General features: G+C 43.0%; 1 pseudogene; it reads right to left on the reverse strand.

Annotated features, from left to right (window-relative positions):
* Nucleotides 1–10457: 10457 nt before the first annotated feature.
* Nucleotides 10458–17759, reverse strand: LOC105055313 (cytochrome P450 CYP94D108-like; annotated as a pseudogene).
* Between the last annotated feature and the right edge of the window lie 2187 nt (nt 17760–19946).

Consider the following 19946-nt stretch of genomic DNA (forward strand, 5'->3'; position numbering starts at 1 on the left):
GTCGGCTCTCCGGCAATCAGAGTTGTCCGGCTCTTGATACCGCTCGACCCTGGTAGATGGCAGCCCAACCTCGAGTGGAATCATCGCCTCCGTCCCATAGGCCAAACTGAAAGGCGACTCCCCGGTCGGAACGCAAGGGGTCGTTCGATAAGCCCACAGGACGGAGCCCAGCTCGTCGACCCAGAGGCCTTTGGCTTCATTCAGTCGGGTTTTGAGCCCGTATAGTATGGTCCGGTTGGTCACCTCGACTTCGCCATTGGACTGCGGGTGCCCGACTGAAGTCAGTCAGTGCGTGATGTGAAACCTCGCGCAGAAGTCTCTGAAGTCTTGGTAATCGAATTGTCGCCCATTGTCGGTGATAATGGTATGCGGCAATCCGAACCTGAAGATGATGGATTTTTGGACGAAGTCCTCCATCTTCCGTTCGATAATCTGCGCCAGGGGCTCGGCCTCCACCCACTTGGTGAAGTAGTCGATGGTGACGACTATGAACTTTCTTTGGCCCGATGCTGGAAGGAAAGGATCGAGAATGTCGACCCCCCACTGAGCGAAGGATCATGGAGCGACAATAGGAGTGATTTGGCTGGCCGGTCGGTGTTGTATATTGGTGTATTTCTGGCATGGTTCGCACTTCCGGACCAACTCAGCCGCATCCTTCCTCAGGGTGGGTCAGTAGTAACCCTGTCGCAGGACTTTGTAGGCTAGGGATTTGCCCCCCAAGTGACTCCCGCAGATTCCTTCGTGCACTTCTCGGAGAGCATAATCTGCGTCGGTCGGTCCCAAGCACTTGAGCAAAGGAAGGGAGAACGACCTTTTGTAGAGTCGGCCATCCATGATCACATATTGGGAGGCCGACCATCGGAGCCGTCGGGCCTCCATGGGATCTTCAGGGCTGATCCCGTCGGTCAGGAACCGAACAATCGGATCCATCAAGCTTGGTTCAGCTGTCAGTCGTAGCACCTCTTCGACCCGGTCGACACTCGGCTGCTCGAGGTTCTCCACGAACGTCCGGCCCAAAGAGTCGAAAGCGGAGGTCGCCAGTCTAGAGAGTGCGTCGGCCTGGGCGTTCTCCGACCTAGGGATTTCGAAAATTTTAAAATACCCGAGGTGCGTCACGAGATCCTTCACTTTCTGGAAATATTTGACCATGGCTGGATCTCGTGCCTCGAATTCACCTTTGACCTGCCCCACGATCAGCTGAGAATCGGAGAATGCCCGGAGGCTGTCGATCCCAAGCTCCCTCGCCATCCTCAAGCCAGCTAAGAGCGCTTCGTACTCGGCTTGGTTATTGGAGGCTTTAAAATCGAATCGGAGGACGTACTCGGTGACTACCCCATCCGAATTGGTGAGCAGGAACCCAGCCCCGCTCCCTTGAGCGTTTGAAGCTCCGTCGATGTGCAGTACCCAGGTGGAGGCCGGGTCAGGCTCAGTGACCGCGTCTCATCCGAGGTCCGCGCCTTCCGACCCCTGGTCGGCCGTCGGGCATTCGGCGATGAAGTCGGCCAGGTCCTGGGCCTTTAAGGCAGGTCACGGTTGGTACTGTATGTCGAACTCGCTGAGCTTCATCGCCCACTTCGCCAGTCATCCCGATGTATCAGATCGGCGCAATATCGCCCTCAGGGACTGGTTGGTGAGAACCACAATGGCATGCGCCTGGAAGTATGGGCGGAGTCGCTGTGCGGAGACGGTCAGGGCAAAAATCATCTTTTCCGTCTTCAAGTATCTAGCTTCAGCGCCGTAGAGCACTTTGCTGGTATAGTAGATAGGCTGATGGATTCGGCTCTCATTTTCTCGGACGAGCACCGAACTGATCGCCTCTGGGGAGGTGTCCAAATAGAGATACAATGTCTCCCAGACCTCCGGCTTTACAAGCAGCGGCGGGGAAGCCAAGTACCTCTTCAGATCCTCGAAGGCCTGTTGGCACTCATCCGACCAAGAGAAGCCCTTCGCCTGCCTCAGAGTTTTGAAGAACGGGAGGCACCTTTCAGCTGATCGAGAGATGAACCGGCTGAGGGCAACGATCTTTCCGTTCAGTTGCTGGACCTCCTTCTTGGTGTTCGGATGACGCATGTCGATGATCGCCTTTATTTTCTCAGGGTTAGCCTCGATTCCTCGCTGTGAGACGAGGAATTCGAGAAACTTCCCCGAGGTCATCCCAAAAGCGCACTTAGTCGGATTCAGCTTCATTCGATGTTGTCGTAGAGTGCAGAAGGTTTCTTCGAGATCCAAGACATGATCCGAAATTTGCGCACTTTTCACCAGCATGTCGTCTACGTATACTTCCATGTTGTGCCCAATCTGGTCCTTAAAGACCTTATTGACAAGTCGTAGGTAGGTGGCGCCGGTATTTTTCAGCCCGAAGAGCATTACTCGATAGCAGTAGAGGCCCTTGGGGGTCACGAAGGCAGTGTGCTCCTCATCCTCGGGCGCCATTCGAATCTGGTTGTACCCGATAAAGGCATCCATGAAGCTAAGCAGTCGAAATCCGGACGTCGCATCCACCAGCTGGTCGATCTTTGAAAGTGGAAAGCTATCTTTTGGACAGACCCGATTCAGGTCGGTGTAGTCAATACAAATCCTCCACTTCCCATTGGCTTTCTTGACCATGACAACATTGGCGAGCCAATCGGAATATGCGGCTTCTCTGATGAAGCCCGCCTCGACTAGCTTGTCCACTTCTTCGTCGATGGCCTTCTGTCTTTCGGGAGCAAAAGACCTCTTCTTCTGCCGCACCGACCTCATCGTCGGGTCGATGTTGAGTCGGTGGGTTATTGTCTCTGGGGGGATGTCCGACATATCTGCTGCCGACCAAGCAAATATGTCGGCGTTGGCCTTCAGCAGCTCTGTCAACTGTTGCCGTTCTGGGTCGGGTAGTTGAGACTTGACCCATACCTTTCAGTCGGGGTTTTTCGCTATCGGGATCGAGACGAGCAGCTCGACCGGCGAGCCCCATTCTTCCTCCACCCGTTGGTCTAGTTTGTCGATCGTCAGGGAGCCCCTCAACTCGTCGCGTTGGGCGGAGATCTGGAAGCATCGGCGAGCGAGCTGTTGGTCTCCGCACATCTCTCCGACCCCATTTTTGGTCGAAAACCGAACCAAGAGATGGTACGTTGAGACAATCATCTTGAGGGCGTTTAGTCCGGGTCTTCCGAGTATGGCATTGTAGGCCGAAGGTACTTGGATGACCGCGAAAGTCAAATGAACCGTGCTTCATCGTGGTTCGGTACCGACCATCACGGGCAGGGTAATTTCACCTTCCGTCGCGACGGCGTCCCCGGCAAGGCCTATCAAGGGCATAGGGACCCTCTTGAGTCGGTCGGTTGATAGTCGCATCCGGGAGAAGGTCGAGTAAAACAAAACGTTTGTTGAACTTCCATTATCTACAAAAATTCTCTTTACATCATAGTTTGCTATTGTTGCCTAGACAACAACAGCATCATCGTGGGGAGTTTGGATGCCCCGAACATCTTCTTCCGTAAAAGTAATCACGTCGTCCGGGCGCAGCTTTTTCATCGGCTTCCCTCCTACCGACGTCCCCGGGCTGAGTCGCTTGAAAATCATATTGATGACCCCGACCGTCGGCTGATTAGTCGTCGCTTCCTCAGTCGGCTGGGGTCGTCGGTCGGCCACTGGCCGAGTCGGCGGGTTCCTCCGGAATTTACCGAGATACCCTCGGCGGATGAGAGCTTCGATCTCATCCTTAAGCTGGATGCATTGCTCGGTATTGTGGCCATGGCCCCGGTGGAATCGGCAGTACTTCCGTCGGTCGAGACCTTTTGCCCTCAGAGGCGGAGGCCGTCGTAGGTATTCTTCCCCCTCGATCTCCATCAAAATCTGCGCACGGAGAGCAGAGAGAGGAGTGTAGGAGTCATACCTGGGGCGTGTCGGCCTTGGAGTCTGCCGTCGGGGCGACTTCTGGTTTCGTCGCGGAGGCGAGACCCGACCATCGGTCGGGGGCCTGCTAGGTCCTTCGGGGTCCCGACCCTTCCTTCGCTTCTTCTTTGGGCCCTTGAATTCGGTCGAGCGCCGGTCGGAGGCTCCTTCGTCCGCGCGCATGTACTTGTACGCGCGCTCCAATAGTTCAGCATACGTCCGAGGGAGGGTCTTGTCCAGGGAGTAAGTAAAACGGGACGCCCTCAGCCTCCGTTTCATGATCGAGATGGCCATGTCTTCGTTGAGGTCCCGGACCTCAAGCGTGGCCGTATTGAATCGCGCCACGAAGTATCGGAGCGTCTTATTTTCTCCCTGTTTGAGGGAGAAAAGGCTGTCCGACGTTCGCGGCGGCTTCCGACTGGTGCTGAAGTGAGCCACGAAAGAGTGCTCGAGCTGCCCGAAGGAGTGGATACTTCCCGATCGAAGATCGGAGTACCAGGCCCTGGCAGCTTTGCGGAGCATGGCGGGAAAACCGATGCAAAAGAGAGCGTCGGTTGCCCCCTGAATCGTCATGAGAGCTTTGTAGCTCTCCAGATGGTCGATTGGGTCGGTGGAGCCGTCGTATGGCTCCACGTGCGGCATTTTGAACCGACTGGGGATCGGTTCGTCAAGAATGAGTCGGGAGAGAGGTTGGGCGGTCTGGAAGTTGACGTCGTTTGAAGACTTCTGCCCGTCCACCTGCAACTGTGCGAGCCGACAGTCGATTTCCTCGAACCGGCGTTCGTAGTCGTCCGTCCGTCGGTGCTGGGAGACCCCAGGAGTGGAGTCTTCGGAAGATTCCGAGAGGGAGGCGGACGACGTTCGCGGTCGCTTCTCCTTCCTCGCTCGTTCCAGCTGGGAGGGAGAAAGCTGTTAGGACCGATGGGCATCGCGCCGCGACCGCGCCTCCTCCTCTCTGTGGGAGCGCTGCGGCAGGCGCTCCCGCGGAGACGATGGGGATCGACGCGGGCGTCGGCGGCTGCTCCTGGAGGGCATCGGACGTGCCGCCGGTTGCCCGACCGGTGATGGTGGCAGCCGTGCCGATTGTTGCTGGAGGCTTTTGACCGCATCCGTCAGCACGGTCATCTGCCGTACGATCGCCGCGATCTGCGCCTCCGTGGTGACCGCGGGGTGCGGAGAGCTGGGTTCCGCCGTGGAGGGTGGCGGAGAGGCCTCTTCCCGACGAGAAGAGCGCCTCGCCGACCCGGTGACTCTCGATCGTTGAGCTCTTGTCTTTGTCATTCGTACTACGCCCCCCTACCTAGCGCGCCAATCTGTTGCGGCCAATCCCCTCGTCGCTTGATCGCCGGGAGCGAGCGCCTGCAAAAGAAAGTCCGCACTGACCGGAGGCGGCTCCGACGGGGACCCTCCGACGGTCAAGTCAGAGAGGAGACTAGGCAATAGTGAGAAGAAAGCAAAGAACTCAACGAGAGAGAGAGAGGGCAAGCCTGTCCGTTTTTCTCAGGGCCTCTGGCATTGCAGCCTTCCCCGATATATATAGTGGAGCGTAGTATGACGCCGTCATTATTGGCGCAGACAATTGAGGAATTGTCAACTCATTGTAGACTGTCAGAGTTGCCGTGAAAGTGTCACGTCGCCGTGGGGCTGTCAAATCACTAGGATTGACAATGCCCTAGGCGGGATAATGCCCTTAGGCGGCAGTGCCGCATGCTGCTGTCAGGACTGACAGTCTCTGGCCGTAGTACGGCGATCGGAGGAGTCGACCGACCTTAGGTCGGTGGCCGGCTGAGTGGCATTGGGTGAAAATTCGGATCCCTCCGACGGTCAGTCGGGCACGTTGCAGGAGTCGGCCATCGGCCTCCCTGGTGCAGTCGGTAGAGAGCCGTTAATCGGTCGGTAATGACGTCCGACGATCGTCGGTCAGTCGATCGGTCGATTGATCGGTCGGTCGGGTATGCCCGACTATGAGTCGGCATGAGCGGGATCGGTCGGTAATCTCCAACAATATATAATAATATTTATTATAACATTATATATAATAATTATTATGTAAATTTCAAGCTTTGATTGGGTTCGGATTCGTCCAATGAAACCTGAGCCCAGCCTAGTTAATTGGCAGACTCAATTTTTAAGCTCAGCCCAGTCCAGCCCAGCCCAGCCGATCAAGTTTTAAATTGAGACTCGAGTCTATTCGAAATATTTTTGAATAGGACCGACCATTCAAGTTTTGAATAGATCTAATTTCGAGTATTCTTTATCCAGGAGTAGCCAGATATTGGATCATATTGGATAAGTTAAGGATCCCGTGGTGCTCATGTACTCATGGGCTCATAAAGCGTTGAAAGCAAATTGGATACAGGTTAAATATTGGTATATCCATATCCATTGTTCTACTTGCTGAATGTAGATGTGGGCATGGATATTTGTCAAATATAAAAATTTATATATATATTTATTTTAAATAGATATATATATAAATTAGATATTTAAAATATAAATATAAATATAAATATAAATCAGCTAACCAAACTTTATGGTTACAGAATTAAAAATATTACTAAATAGATGATAAATTAAATTAATAATATATTAATATAATATTATTTTTTTTTAAAATTTATGAGTATTATATAAATTTAAATAAAATTATACATATAATCAAATATTTGGATACTAATCAGATTATTGTCTATTCATATTTATATTATTTTTTTATAAATATAAATATAGATATAAATATTAATTAAATATTTAAATTATTATCCATATCCGGATAGGTTCCATTTTCATCCCCAGCACATCCATTTGTTAGCGTAAACCTTTGGATTGGATGGATTAAACACGGTGCACTGGAGATATTCAACATGATAGACTAATTAGCCCGTTTATCAAAAAAAAGAAAATGATAATATCAGAACTCGCGGCTACGCTAAAGACAGTATCCAATGCCGTAGGGAGATAAAACCCAAAAAAAAAAAAAACAGGGAGATAAAACCAAATAAGAGCTTCACATAGAAATGCTTTTAAGGGATATTTAGTTGGAGACAGTGGAAGTTTGAAATCAAAATCAGAATCGAAATGGATGACTTCCATTCCAACCGTTTAGTTGGAAAGAGTTCCATTCTAATTCTAATTTCAGAGTAGAATGGGAATGGTTCAATCTGTATAGAACTCAATTCCTACTCTCCTCTATGGATTTAATTTTTCATTCTAATTCTGATCCGATTTTGATTCCGATCACGAATCAAACGCTTCGGAGGATTTGATCATTCCGATTTCGATTCTAAGCCATTCCGATTTTCATTCCTATTCTGATTCCGATTGCAAACCAAATACCCTTTTAGTTGCGTTCGTGATGCCTTTAGGGGGTGTTTGGTTCACAACCAGAATCAGAAAGGGAATAAAAATCAGAATCAGAATGATTAAATCTCTCAAAGTGTTTGGTTCGTGATCGAAATCGAAATCGAAATTAGAATGAAAATTTGAATCCATAGAGGAGAGTAGGGATTGAGCTCTATATAGATTGAGCCATTCCTATTCTCCTCTGGAATCAGATCAGAATGGGACTCCTCCTAACCAAACGGTTGGAATGAGAGTCTCTCATTCCGATTCCGATTTCAGACCCTCACTCTCCTGAACCAAACACCCCCTTACTCTAATTAAAAAATACCTTATAAGACAAAGGCCCTCGCTACCATTCAAACCCTAATAAATACTGTCCCCTTGTTTCCAAGTCGAACAAAAAAAAGAAAACAAAAATGCTTCAATTATTTATAGGGGTGTTTGGTTCGCAATCGAAATCAGAATGAGAATGAAAATCGAAATGGTTTGGAATCGGAATCGGAATGATCAAATCTTCTGAGGTGTTTGGTTCGTGATCGGAATCGGAATTAAAATGAAAATTTGAATCCATAGAAGATGGTAGGGATTGAGTTCTATATAAATTGAGTCATTTCCCTTCCATCTTGGAATCGAAATCGGAATGAAATTCTTCCCAACCAATTGATTAGAATGAGAGTTATCAATTTTGATTTCGATTTCAGATCCCTACTCTCTTTAATCAAACACCTCCTACCTTTCATTCCATTCGTAATTAGATGATATATATTTCAAGATTTACTAAGAGACAAAATCTAATAAAATAAAAAATTCAAAGATAACTACAAAGAGGAGATGTCGGGCCTACGACGGCGCGGCTCTCGGCCTCCGTGGGCCCCAGGCCTACCATTGCCACTGCAACCTCACTAGCAGGCAGCTTGGGCTTGCAGCATTGGCGATCGGTCCACTTGGGATCGCTGGATGGCTGCGACATGAGTGGAGTGGACTTCTCTGAGCTCTTGATAGAGACGATGGACGTGGTGACGGAGGAAGAGTAGGAGAAGAGATTAAGAAAATGACCAGGGATGGCCTGAAAGGAGGATGGGCCTGAAAGGAGGATGGACGAGGAAGAGCCCAATCTTTAATCTCAATGTCCCGGAACTTCTCTTCTATGATGCACACAATAACCCAACTTCATCCCTGCACCTCTTTCACGAGAGTTATTTTGCTATTTAAATTGTACGGATGGTTGGAGGCTATGAAAAGGGGAAATAAAGGTGCAAATAAGTCTTTGGAGCAGAAAAATTGTGAGAGGTATATATGATAAATTATAATTTTATGTAAATAAATATATAATTGAATATTTTTTAAGAAGATACATGTATATGTGTATATATATATACATAGAGAGAGAGAGAGAGAGAGAGCTACACTTGAGTAGATCTCTACTCAAATCTGACTATATTTAAATGGGACAATGAGGATCTCATATCAATAATTCGAATTGTGGGATATAATCTACTACTTTCAAATTGTTTATCCATAAAAAAATTATATAATTTAGAGACCCCGATCTATATATAGAATATATAATTTAATTTTAGTTAGACCATCAAATTTTTTTACTATTTGATGTATAAGCTAAGGATCTCCAGATCATATGATTTTTTATATATAAATAATTTAAATAGTATATCATATCTAATAGCTCAAATTATCAATATCAGACCTCAATCTTCTAATATAGAATTAAGCGGATTTAAGTAAAGATCCACTCAAAGATATCTAATTGCATTTACATAAGCTAGTGATTTCTAAATCATATACTTTTTTTTATATATAAATAATTTAGATATAATAGATCATATCCAAAAGCTCCGATTATCCATATCGGGCCTCCGCTGTCCAATATAAATCTAATCGGACCTAAATGGAGACCCTCTTGAGTATATCTAATTACATATACATGTATAGATGATACTTACATACATACATATGACACAAGTTGGGGATGATAATTGATCAAGTATGGGTCAGATCAACTAATATCAGTATATATCTCATAATTAAAAATTCTATATCCATATTTATCTAGCTGTCTCATATCTATCTCCGATAGTATTAGATAAATAAGAGGGGTCGACTCGAATGGGATCGGATCGGATAAGAAACCGATCATTAAACATTATAAAAATAATTGTAATTTTAAAAAATGAATTTATGTTAAGGCTATATCAGGCCAGATTTAAAGTGGAGCATATCACTAGCCCATATACCTGATCTAAATCTGCTTCGAATATTATTTTAACATCTATATCCATCTTGAATTTTAATCAAATCGGATCAGATTGGATATCCAATGGATCGACTAAAATTACCTTCTCTAGTCACAACTCTCTCTACATATATATAATTACCAAAATTAAATAAACAAATAACTACATTTGCATCATTTATGAAAAATACAAGAAAGTTCTAGCTCAAAATAACCACACCAAAATTTATTTTTAGGAAAGAGAAATTTTTTGTGCACCGCAGGCGGTGTATAAAATCTGACGTGAAGCACACCGCTTTATATGATTGGTCTATATAGCCACCATTTTTCAAAGCACATTTAATGCCTGCAGTTCTACTTTTTCATTTAAAAATTTTATATGACGAAAATATCTCTGCTCTTTAAAAAAAATTATGACATCTTGTATCCATATTATGACATCCTGCATGCAGGAAGTTATAATTTTAATGTAGGATATCATAATACGCCATAGGATATCATAATTTTTTTTTTAAAAAAAGAGATATTTTCGTCATTCAAAATTTTCAAACGAAAAAGCGAAACTGCAGGCATTAAATGTATATTAGAAAATGGTTAGAAAAAAATACCCATCTATATTATGAGATCCTGGATCATATTATGACATGCTACATATAAGAAGTCATAATTTGATGCATGATGTCATAATATGCAGATGGCCGTATTATGACATCCTGTATATATGAAGTCATAATATATCATAGTATGTTATAATTTTTTTTAAAAAATAGAGATATTTTCATCATATAAAAATTTTAAACAAACAAATAGAACTACAGATATGAGATGCATGTTGAAAAATGATGGCTACATAGACCTATCACATGAAATGATGTGCCCCACTTTGGAATTTCTACATCACCCGCGGTGCCCAAAGAATTTCATTTTTAGGAAAACTTTTCACAAATCTCGAAGTAATCTAGCTTTTGCGACTGTAGGATGGTGACCTTGCTTATGTGTTCCTCTCCTTGATCCTCATGGGCAGCCCACCCTCCATCGTTATCATCATGGAAAGCTGGTATTTCCCCCTCTTCTCCACCACCTCTACCTCAAACGCTTCCAAAATACTCGCCGCCATCGCCTTCATCTGGATATATGCCATATCCTTCCCCAAGCACGTCCTCGACCACACGTGGAACATCGTGTACCAGAATAGGCTCGCAAGCTAGAATACCTCATTCTCCATCCACCACTCTAGTCGAAGCTCCCCGCAGTCCTGCCCCCATATCCCCTCCACTCTCCCCATCGTGTACGGGCTATACATCACCATCCACCCCTTCCCTACTTGCATCCCGTCCGACAGCTCATCCTCCCCCTTGCTCTTTCTTAGTAGCAGCGGCACTGGCAGATACAATCTCAACGACTTTGACACTGCCGCATGGAGATATCTCATCTCTTTCAGCTGGTCCAGCGTCAGCACCTCGTTATGCTGCGATCGAATGGATTTGATCTCCTCGCATATCACTATAAGAAATCTGATTTTTTGTGATGAAATTTTAGCGACCAAAAAAATTTTTATCACAAATAAGTATATTTTTACGATGAAAAAAAATTTGTTATCAAAAATTAAGTATTCACGATGAAAAAAAAATTTATCATAAAAAATTGAATCTTTTATGACGAAATGTTAATTTTCGTTGCTAAAAGTAGATTTTTAATGATGATTTTTTTTCATCGCTAGAGTTTTTATTTTTTTATGATGAAATAAATTTTTCATCATCAAAAATTAATTATTTATGATGAATAAAATTTTTGTTGTAAAAAAACTCTTTTGCGATAAAATTTTTTATTTTTGATGACGAAAATATTTTGTCACTAATGTATTTTTCGTTGAAAAAATGGGGTTTTAGGACAAAATTTTGCCGCAAAACCTTTCACACACCGACACCCCTCCTCTCTATTCGTCTTTCTCTCTCGCTCTCTCATGCCGTCGAGCGCACCACCGACCGACCGATTGAAGCGCTCTCCAGTCGGCGTCGTCCCTCTACGCCACTAGCTGACTGATTGAAGCCCTCTTCGATCGTCATCCTCTCTCCGTGCCATCGTGTCGCTCGAATCGAGGCAGCCCTCGTCGTCGTCCTCCCTCCGCCACCACCATAGTCATCCTCCCCAGTTTCTCCTCTCCCTCCCTCACTTTTTGTCCCTCACTCTCTCCCTCTCTCTCTCTTACGATTGTTGCTTCCCCTAAGGCCGCCACCGTCGTCGTCACTCCGCCTTCGCCACCATCGTTGTCGCTCCGCCTTCACCTTCGCCACCATCCCTTTTTGAAGTTCGTTGGGCCAGATCTCTCTCTCTCTTAGGTACGGCCCCTCTCTCTCATCTATGACTCTCTCTCTCTCACGATCCACTTATAGGTCGCCGTTGTCGCCGTCGTCGTGCTGTCGTAACCGTCGCTATCGCTGCATAGCCACCACCGCCAGCATCCATCTCGGTACCCATCTCTCTCTCTTTTTGTGGGATTTATAGGGGAGTTGAAAGATCAGCAGGGTATAATTTTTTTTAATTTTTGTGATTGCCTGGTTGTAGAAATCTAAAACAATAATTTTGGTAGTTTACGGTGTTTTAAATTTTATTCTCCTTTTTGTAATTGATTTGAGTCATTAGGCATGATTATTTATTAGTCTACTCTTTATATGAAACATAATTTAAGATCTGAAAATAGTTTAAAAATAAAAGTAGTTATAATAATAATATATTAATCATAGCATAATAAATCTATAAATCTTAGAATTTTCGTTTGAGGATAGCATGTATGAATCAATATTTATCCTTTAATGAAAAGAATATTGATGTTGTACATACTATCTTCGAATTATCCTTGTAAACAGTTTGGGCACGCGAGTGAATTTTATATTACATACCATATGCTTTTATATCGGAGAGTTTCGTCGGTATTTTCGATCATGTTCTCTGAGTATATAGCACAATTTTAGTATTTATGTATTTGGAGAACTGCGCCGAAATGCTGCTGAATTTTTTTTGATGTAGAAGACATGTATGGCAATGTTAAATTTCTGTGTTTCTGAATGAGATAGGACCACCACCCTATAGGTAGAGGATATAAGGCGTTAGCCAACTATTATTACATAAGATTGACTGTACAGTTTGCATCATAAATATGTAGGCATGGATCGTAGTTGGATGTCATTGCACGATAAATTATGTCTCGAGTATATTGCAGGTGTGATATTTTTCATGAACGTGGCATCCAATCACACTAGAGAAGATGGAAAAGCTCGCTATCCATGTCATCGATATAGGACTTTATTTTCGTGTACCCTATCAGACATTCAGAATCATTTATACGAACATGGTATTGATGTGACTTACAAGAGATGGACTTGTCATGGTGAAGATTTGCCGACTGGCTCGAGCATGTTGCTCAGAAGTCCCACAAATACGTCGTCAGTAGGTGGATCATCCAGTCATGAAAAGCAAACACTCAGTGCAGAAGATAAAAAATTTCTGGAGGATCTCCATCCGAAGTTATTTGAAGCAAATGTAGAAGCGGGATCAGAACATCAGCATCTCATCCCGAGATAAGAAGCTGAGGAGGATAGTAACATACCTGTGAATGATAGATTCGAGCATCTATTAAGAGATGCACAATGTGACGTTTATCCTGGTTGTAAGAAGTACTCTTTGTTGTCTACCGTAATAAAGTTATTACATATGAAGATACTTGATAAGTTGTCAAACAACTCGTTGGTTGCTTAAATTTTTGAAGGACCTACTGTTTGAGGGAGAGTTACTTCTGTCAAGTCATTACAAAGTCAAAAAATTATTGAAAGGATTTAGATTGAGACTCGATGACTTGGGCCTACGCTGTGAAAAGATACATGCATGTCTGAATGATTGTGTTCTGTTTCAGAAGGATAAAAAGATCTACAAACATGTCCGATTTGTCATTAAAGTAGATGGAATGCAAGTCATGGTAAGGATAAAAAGAAAAAGAAAATATCGTGCAAAATTTTGTGGCACTTGATTACGCTATGATGGCATTGATTGTTCATGTCAAGGCACACTGTTTGTGACATACGATGGCATAAGGAGAGAAACAACATCGACGATGATGTCATGAGACATCCATCAGATGGAGATGCGTGGAACTATTTCGATCGTGAATATCCATGGCGAGTTGTAATAAGGGCTCAGCATAGACATTTGTTCGATCCCGTACTTTTCACATGCCCGAATGATGAAGGTCTACAGAATGAAGTCTGTGCAACTATTGAAAATGAAGTATAACAAATGCAAGCACCAGATAACATATAAGTGTCAGATGACATGATCGACATAAGATAATTCCAACGAGATGACTGTGAACCTGAGGATGTTCCTATTGTTGGAAGGTCGACACAGGCACAAGCACGAGCACGATCCCACAATAATTTGGGGTCACAATCATATATGGATGATGACTTCATCAACGATGATGATAGTACTTCAGGGTCGATGCCTTCTACGAGTCCTGTTAAGAACGACTATATGGACACGAGTTCAGATTCTGAGAATAGTAATCACTATGAATAAGTAATTCAATTTATTTTTTTGTTACATCATATAGTACTTGAGTTTTTTTTATTACGTGCTAATTTGAATTATTTTAATCACAGTATCATAGTTGGTCCTGGATGTAGATGTTCACGGGATAGACAGCAGACTCCATTGGGTAGACAGCAAGCTCCACTTGATGATACATATCCTCACTTTAGCATTTTGCATGACGAGTCTAAGGACTTAGATGAGACTCAGCTATCCGAGTCCAAGGAGTAGGCTAGTGCTCAGCCAGAGCCTACCTAGCCAGAGGTCATGGCATCGCAGCATCATCCCTCTGCAGGTACATCTCTATCAAATTTATAAACTATGTATATTTTTTTGTTATATACATCCATTGATAGATGATATATGTTCATTTCATAAATTTTCATATGCAGGAACACAACAGCAGTGCACGATGCGTGGTCCTAGTGGGGACCTCATTTTGGAGAAATATGTGTATACGCACAATGAAAAGTCGAAAGTACAGATATTTTGAGATTATCCGATTGGCACAGAGGCTAGTATAGTCGCCAACGAGATCTGTCTGTATATATGAAATCATTTTCTGTGGGCCCTCAAAAGTTTCAAGCATGTTGCCCCTCGATATCATGATGCCCTTGTCTCTCACATCAAGGTAAGAATTAACTTCGAATATGCAGGATAATAAGAATGTCCTCATAAATAATAAATAATTCTATATTTTGCACGTCATTACATAATCCATATCATCTTTTCTCTAGTCTTTTTGTTAGACTTCAAGGATGTTATATGGATAATTTTTTGTTACATGGATAATACTTTATTATATGAATAATTTTATGTCTTTGCTTTTTGTTATGATAAATGTTCATATGTGTAGGATAATATTAACTTTGAGGATTGCACCAACGAACAAATGACAGTATGTATTCTCAAAATTGCTACAAACAGATACAGAGATCGGCGATGTAGATTTCATAGATACTGCAATCAGCTGCAAGCGAAAGAGATTGACCCTGTGACCCAGCCTTATAGAAATTGGGCTGGGTCTAGTGACGATTGGTGGTGGTTATACGAGCATTTTGGGAGTGAGAAATTTAAGGTTTGTTTAGTATTTCAAGTTATTTTGATATTGTTATGCCCTTATAACTGTATGTATTTTTTAGTGACGATTAAAGGCAAACAAGATAAATAGGAGTAAGATTAATTCTATTCACATGCAAGGGAGTACCTCTTTTGCACAATGAATGAAGAGGATGGTATGTAACTATATTTGCAATTGCACACTGTATGTTCTTATTGAATATTTAAATTACTTTGATATTTTTTTTCTTCTTTTTTTTATTTGAATAGAGATTATCCGTGGTCGACGTCTATGATAAATTCTATTAGAACAAGAGTGGCAAGTTTGTGACCGAAGAGGTGAGGCAGTATCATGTAAGTATGGTACTATATTTTGAATGCTTTTAAAGTCTTTGAAATAAATTTTTGATGTTATTTGATCTATTGTGAAGGAAAAAATGTTACAACTGAGAGAGCAGGCGACAAGAGAGGTTGGATCTCACAGCGATGTTGGATCACAGTCCATTTGTTCGATGACAGATGATGCGATCTTGGATGCCGTCCTCGAATGGTAGCTAGGATCTGGATATAGCATGTGCTTAAAAAAATTCCACAGTTCGTTGTCCAGCCATCTGATGATACCTCAGTGCCAGAAGCAGTCAAAACATCGATGAGCATGATGCAGGATCAAATTACTTATTGGATAAATCGCAGTCAGACGCTCAAGAGGATAGTGACTGCGATGGCGGAACGGCTCAATATCGATACCTTCAAGTTAGCACCTCTACAGCCGCATGATGCCGCCTCTGCACAACCATTGCGACACACATCGGGTTAGGGATCGATGCCTAAAGGACGGAATGAGGCCAATGACTGTGATGATGTATAGTTTGTAGTTTTTTTTAATTTTAAATAATTTATGAACTCATATTTTTATATCTGATAATAATAACTATGAAACTTATTATTATTTAAAATTTGAATATTTTTATTATGTTTATATATTTCTATGTAAAATATGCTTGATCTGATGGAAATTTATATTTAAACAAGTGCTTTCATGATAAAAATAGTAAAAAATATTTTATTTCATCTATAACTTAATTTAGCGATGAAATATTAATTTCATTGTAAAAAATTTCGTCATTCTAAAATAAAAATTTTTACTACAAATTTTGACAAAATATATTATTTCGTCGCTAAAATTGCGATGAAACGAATTTTTGTCGCTAAAAATAATTTTTTTTATCGTAAATTTTATTTTTTTTAGTGACGAAATTTCATATTTTACTGCTAAATTTGTAATAATTTTTTTTTTCGTCGCTAAAATTGTGACGAAATTTTTTTCGTCACAAATTTAGCGATAAAATTTCATATTTTGTTGGTAAATTAGCGATGAATTTTTTTTTCGTCGCTAATTTAGTGACAAATTTTTTTTTCATCGTAAAATATTTAAAAAATAATATTTATTTTTAATAAAAAAATATTTTTTATCATAATTTTGATGATAAAAATTTTAATTTTTACGATGAAAATATTTTACTGCTAATGCTATAAATTTTTTCATTGTGCGATTGATTACGAGATTTTTCTATAAATTTTTAGCAATGGATTGCTAATAATTTTAGCGGTAAAAATTTGATCTTTAAGGATAAAAAAATTTGATCGTAAAAAATTAATTTCGTGTAGATTATCTTCTCCACGATTTCTGCCTTCGAAGAAAGGATCGAATAGAACTAGGTGAGAGCCGTCGGCGTCCTGCGAGCACGAAGCTTATGAGGATATCCCGGATAAACTCTTCCGAGTGGACCCCGTCCGCCACGAATCGGGACAAGAAGTCACTGCCGCCGCTGCCGCCTTCTCTGCTTCGCTTCCTTCTCGACCGTACGTACTTCTCCACCAGTCCGCGGATTGTCTCCACGGATCCCCTTAACCTTCTCTCTGATTCGAGATCGAGCCACCTGCCAATCTTCCAAATCAGCAAGAAGGGCTGCTTAGCCCTTTCAATACTGCGATCCGCGGCCTCATGGAACGCATGGTAGAACTGCTTGCCGTCCTCGCTCTCCCCAATGAGGCATTTGGGGTCCTCGCCGAACACCAGGCTACAGATTTTATCGAAAGCGAAGCGCTCGAGTACGTCCTGCAGGTCCAACACCTCGCAGCTTCGGGCGGCTCTCTTCAGTAGAGGGATGAGCCTGTGGAGGGTCTCGTGGCGGACTTTGTCGAGGACGAAGGCGCGGAGGGACTTGGTGTTGAACTCGAAACTGGCAATCTTACGCTGGAGGAGCCAATCTTCGCCGTTGGAGCTGAAGATGCCGCGGACGAGGAAATCGTGGAAGGTGGAGAGCATGTCGTCGCCCTTGGGGTAGTTCTGGAAGTGGGTCCGGGCGACGTACTTGACGTTGGTGGGGTCGGCGGTGAAGGCGAATGGGGCGACGGTGACGGTGCCGGTGCCGGTGCCAGTTGGGGAGCTGGCGATGAGGTCCGTGGTCCATTCCAGCATGCGCCGCCCGTTCTTGATGAAGTGGGGGAGGTTTCCTATTACCGGGTAGCCTTCGAGCACTTTGAGCTCTGTTGCCTTTGGTGGTGCACTTCGTTTGAAGAAGAGAATGGCAGAGTAGAGAAGAGAGAGGAGGAGGATGGTAGGAAGGAAGAGAGAGCGGAACTCCATTTCTTTTACACCGTCTCTCCTCAGCTGACTCGTGACTATTGTTGAGGACTAATTTGGTTCGTGGTTAATAATAATAATAATAATAATAATAATAATATTATTATTATTATTATTATTATTATTATTATTATTATTATTATTATTATTATTATTATTATTATTATTAAATATTTGGTTAAAGTTTTTAAAGGAGAAGGATTGAGGCAGACATGGAATTAAGATGGGTTTGGCGAGTTACAATGGATCAAAGATCAAAAGTGTTACCAATCAATTATCAAAAGAAGAAAAAAATTGTTACCAACCAAGGTGGAGAGAGATTGAGAGTGAGAGTCCGGGATGCAAGCTGTGCAGAAAGCAACACACATAAGAATCGTCTACTCCCATCCGAACGGCAGAGACACGTGAAGACAACTCATAAGTCTCAAAGGCACATCCTCGTATGGTTTGGAGAGTCTTATGGTGCGTTTGATTAACCACTAAAAAAATATTTTTTTATTTTTTATTTTTTAAAAAATAAAAATAAAAAAATAGTATTTGGTAACATCACAAAAAATAAAAAATAAAAAAAATAAAAATAACTACTTTATGTGGAAAACAAATATGTGGAAAACAAATTTTTTTTGCTTCCTAAAATTTACTTTTCTTCTTCTCGACTTACCTCGACTAGTCCCGACATGCGCCACCTCCCCTTTCCTCTCCCCCTCCCCATGCCCCTCCCCGTCCCTTTGGCTCTCTGCCTGCCTGGCCAACGAGCGCCGCCAATCGACGGCGGTGGATGGGCCCGACGCGGAGGACCACGACTACGTGTACGTCTCGCAGATCGTCTGCATGTCCGATCGCCTTCGTGACCCCTCTGACGTGTACGCCGTCCTCGAGAAGCGCCACCAGGCGTCGTCCCCAGCGCTCTCGAAGGTCTCGTGGCTGCACCGTCGGCTCATCTTCGACACCGTGGCCGAGATCCTCGACCGCAAGCGCCACGCTTCCCTTTGGGAAGCCTTCACAAGCGCGAGGTATGTCCCCGGCGCCGCCGCCTCGCTGGTGCGGGAGGTGTGGGTGGAGGTGCGGCGGATACAGGAGCAGGTCCACCTGACGGACGACTTCAACGACGTGATGTGCGGCGCCATCCCCAAGGACCTCGCTGGCGACCGCGGCTGGGCCCCCCGCCCCTCCATCGAGATGTCCGACGCCGTCCTCCAATCGTGCCATCCGCTTCTTCTTTTCCTCCGACCACGTAGTCCTCTACCACCGACCACCGCACATTCTCCCCAATCATCAAGGCGTCTTTTTTCGCTTTTTTGACCTCCAACAAGACCGACAGATAGATGTCCATGCTCTCAAATATGATTCTTGGTACAACTCTACTGTCCGCAACATGTGCATGAGACTTATTTGATAAAATGTCCAAGAAGGACGCTGATGCGGTGATTAATTGGTATGCACCGAATGAGTTGCCCTTGAAGTTTTGGACCTAATCCATGAGCTCTAGCTTGCCGATTCATAACATATGAGATTCCTATGGTCTGCATCCTCCCCCATATTCTCATCCACAACATGCACGTGGAAAATGTTCGATAAAGTGCCCGAGAAAAATACAATTACTTGGTACAACATGAAGCGTAGTACTCCTATGGGATGGTCAAACTCCTCTAGTTGATTCAGAACTTGTCTTTTATACTTGCAGCCGAAAAAAAAAAAAGAGAGGGAACAATTATGCACTTGTCTGATACTTCAATTACTTGTTTTTTTTGCTTTTTAGCTTTTTATTTTATAGTAATTAGTCACCAAATATATTTTTTAATTTTTTATTTTTGTTCCGTAGCAAAAATCAAAAAAATAAAAAATATTTTTGAAAAAATAAAAATTAAAAAATGTAACCAAATACACCTTTAGGTTCCAAACGTTTGAACGAAGAAAGGTGATGGTAGTAGCTCGTAGCACTTGGAATTGGGGGATAAACTGAGTAAATATTCGTTGCAATAGTGATATCATATCAAATTTATAACAAGAAAAGATAACCAGGGAGAGTTAATTTAAAACTGGCCAAACCATCTTCAGTATACTAATTTACTATATTTTATTAGAATAACACATTAGTATAAGTATAATATTAATATATTAATATACCAATATATCAATATAGTATTATATTTGATTATATTAATATATGAGCCAAGTTAGAATCATATC

This window comes from Elaeis guineensis, chromosome 12, assembly GCF_000442705.2.
Source record: "Elaeis guineensis isolate ETL-2024a chromosome 12, EG11, whole genome shotgun sequence".
Lineage (NCBI taxonomy): Eukaryota > Viridiplantae > Streptophyta > Magnoliopsida > Arecales > Arecaceae > Elaeis > Elaeis guineensis.